A 4028-nucleotide genomic window follows, 5' to 3' on the forward strand; every position below is an offset into this window, starting at 1 on the left:
TGGGAAAGAGTATTATAGGGAATCGTCAGAAAAGGTGGAGGACTACTGGCCTAGAATTTCACTCACGATGAAGGCAAATATACCTGTGCCAGGATAATGTTGCAGAATTCAATCTGGGTCAGTCACCAGGAACAAACGTTTAGTCTTCCGAGCTTTTGGACTCATGCTGGAGCCCATCCTGGAAAACTCAGAAGACTAAACCTCTGGTGACTAACCCAGATTGGATGGCAGACTTCCACTATTTTTGGAAGGTCTCTGGATTTTGTCTCAGTCTTGGGAGAGATAAGGATTGCTTAATATTCCAGCTGATTAGGTGGAGTTAGTTAAACTGTGCAAGATTTGGTCTATTGAGAGATAAATTTAAAACCCTGAAGTTAATTGATTAGGTTAGTTGATCTGCTTTTTTTTTTTTTTTTTGTTCCATGAGAAATAAACTCTTCATTGTTATGGAAACAGAGCCATACTGTGAAGCAATCTTGGGTTATTACAGAACTGAAAAATTGGTAAAATTTACATTTCTATCAAATTAAACCTAAACTGGCATACTGTTTCAATTAATTTTGATTAAAGGTAAAAGGCAACAGAACGGACTGAAGAGAATAACATTCAGTGAACAAGAAGAAGATGGTGTTTTTGAAATGACAAGTTTGGATTGTTACATAGAACAAAAAGACTTGAGGATGCATCTGAAATGATGAACTCAAGGTGAAAAAGATAGAGAGGGGAAAAAAACAAACAAACTGAAAGCAGACAGAAAGTTGTTATAGTTACCTGGCAATCATGAAGGCTTAAAGAGACACAGTGAAAAATTATCCAAAGTTTCGGTTTTTAGATCTACACTGAAAATAAGAAACAAACCTTTACGCCTGTATTGGGCACAATTTAGAACACTTCTCCAGACAGTCAGTTCTGGCAAGAAAAATAAAAGTACAAAACTGAGGCTGTTATTTGTGGCATTTGAGCACCAAGAATCTAGTCTTAGAAGTAAAAAAAGTAAATGGCATAATGGTTACAATTGCTCAAGGTTTAAAATAACAATTTTTCATGCACTCATGACCATGACCATTGTTCTCAAGGCTAGTAATTCGCAAAATGAGCTTTTAGTCATGCCATCTAGGGAATTAGGCTTAGGCCTTGGTGTTTTATCAGGGGATAAAATGTTCCTTTAGGGAAGTGAAGGCAAACTAATCCACCCAGATGTGAGAAAACAAGGTCGGTCAAGGAAAGAAGCACAAGATACTGGTCTAGATAACAGTAGCTGGATCAAGCCCAGCAACAGCAAATGGTAAGGTTCCTATGAAATAATCTCAGTAGATAAATGAATCAATTCTTGTTCCAAATCAAGTAAAGAAGACTTTCGTTGTTTGGCTTTGCTACCCAAAGTCTGCAGTGTATAAAGGTATGTATCTTAGGTAAAAATGGATTATAATTAAATATTTCTGATAATAGGGTTAAAACATTGTCTATTTATCTGATAAAATTGCTTGTCAAATCACATAACAGTTATATGAATAACTGTTTACAAAAATATGGACACATTTTTATGTAGGTCGAAATGCATATGCATCTACTTGTAGAGCAGCAACCTGCACTTTTCAGAGGGAAAGATCAACAACCCAGGTCCATTGGATTTAATTTAGTGTCCATCTCAGTTTAGCAAATTAGATATTATTTCCCCTTTATTTCATATATTGAAATGCATTTATTTATTTTCTTGTTCTGCCACTAGAAACTGGTGACAACTTTTAGAGAATCTTAAAAGTTTTCAAGGCTGTGAATGTGGCTGTACTACAGAAAAAGAAGAGTTCAAATTATTGTGCCTATCATGGAAAATAAAACCCAGATGGATTCTTCGGTCCTTAGATCAATGTTTCTCATCAACTTCAGCATGTGTGAATTCCAATTCCCCATGCTGTCGGGGAAATTCTGGGAGTTGAAGTCCCTCATCTCAAAATTGCTGTCAGGGTTCCAAGTAACACCCCCAACGTAAGAAAACTCCGAGGCTTGGATTTCCTCAAAGTTCCATTTTATTAGAGATGTCATATTGGCACATCTGGGAAAACCTGAGTCTGAAAGTTTCCAGGTTTTCCCCACCCAAGTGAAAGTTCAAATACCTACCCAGCACCCTCATGTCCATCACATGGTCCAGTCATCTACCATCCAAACTGGAGACACCTCCCAGTCATCCGACTCCAGGTGCCAGGGCAAGGTGTCCTTGACTCTGAGAAAGGAATGTTATTTTGACTACATATCATCTATACTCTATGAAATTCCCTCCTCCCATTTTCCCACAGAAAAATATATGGCAGGCCTGAAGGCCCAAAGGTAAAAGATGGCTTCCAGGTCTGACAATTGCTGAGGTTGAGAAACACTGCTCTAGACAGAGTGTTTCCTCTGCAAGTAAAAGAATCTAAGTTCAGTTCTGATCAACTCCAGATCAACTGAATGGAAAGATTCTGCCTATTAGTAAAATCTGTGAGTTAGATGGTCAACATCACATTGTAAGCAAAAGTTATCTTTGTAGATATAACGTTCACATAACCTTTCTTTACCCTATAATTGTCCACTCTGCCTTGTATTGTAATGTATAATGTGAAATGGCAATTCAAAAGAATCTAGGACACCACATGCTATTTATTACTGTAAGATTACAGAGTAATAATGACACTTAAACCATCTCAGAAACCAAAAAGGATCCATCAATCTATCTGCCATAGTAAAAAAAAAGACAGTTTCTTATATTCATTCAGAAGACATTCATCATGGGTACCTGCAATATGTTGATCAAGGCCTAAGGAACTATCCAAGGATACTTCCAATTGAACTCTCTTCCATGGGGAACTGGGCAGGGGTGAAATGCTCCTGGTTCGGACCGGATCGCCCGATCCAGTAGCGATGGAGGTGGGTGGTTTTGAGAATCGGTAGCAAAAATCCCTGAGCGCCCCCCCCCATTGCCCAGCTGAGCCGCGCAATCATCAGAGGCTTTTTTAAAAAAAATTAAAAGCACTTTTTCTACAACCTCTTTGGCTGAAAAAATGCTTTTAAAAGTAAAAAAAAAAGAGTCTGATAATCGCGCGGCTCAGCTGGGATCATCAGAGGCTTTTAAAAGTATTTTTTCTACAACCTCTTCAGCCGAAGAGGTTATAGAAAAAATGTTTTTAAAAGGAAAAAAAGCCTCTGCCGATCAGGCAACTCAGCTGGGATCGTCAGAGGCTTTTAAAAGCATTTTTTTTACAACTTCTTCAGCTGAAGAGGTTGTAGAAAAAATGGTTTTAAAAGTAAAAAAAAAAAGTTGGCAACCCCCACTCAGTCATATTACCCCACCACCACCAAGCCACGCCCACAGAACCGGTAGTAACAAATTTTACATTTCACCACTGGAACTGGGGTTGTTAATATGTTAATACTGTAGAGCATGGGTATCAAACTTGTGACGTCACGTTGCCATCATGTGACATTTCACAATGTTTTTTCCCTTTGCGGAGCTGGGCTAGGCATGGCCTGGCATGACGCATCCAGCCCATGGGCTGCCAGTTTGACACCTCTGCTGTAGACCCTTTCATTTTAAAAAGTTTACAAGGTAATGCAAAACAAATCTAAAAATAGAATAAGGAAGAGGCAAACATCATCAGTAAAGTGAGTATAACAAACACAAATCTTTCCGTACAAATATGAAAACAATGTTCAAGCTCAAGTTAGAGATGTAAGATAACACTTCATGATGCCAATATACCTGCAAATATCTCACTTGCTCACCAGACCTTTTGTGCCATCAGACTTTATCTCTGTCTCCAGATATAAAGTTAGTTAGTTGGCTGTTTGGTTGTTTGAACTTGAGTGTGTAGTAGAGTTACAGTTACGTGTCTAACCTTTTTATGAGCAGAATTATTACTCGAGATAAAAAAAACTAGCAAATTTACTCAAATACAGACTCATTCCATAACTCAATTGTTCTCTAAAAACAAGTTTGAATAATTGACGTATCTTAAACCAACCAGAACAACTTGGTTGATAGTGTATTTATTTCC

Source organism: Pituophis catenifer, unplaced genomic scaffold (assembly GCF_029215685.1).
Source record: "Pituophis catenifer annectens isolate HBS135680 unplaced genomic scaffold, rPitCat1.0.hap2 SCAF_1, whole genome shotgun sequence".
NCBI classification, from domain to species: domain Eukaryota; kingdom Metazoa; phylum Chordata; class Lepidosauria; order Squamata; family Colubridae; genus Pituophis; species Pituophis catenifer.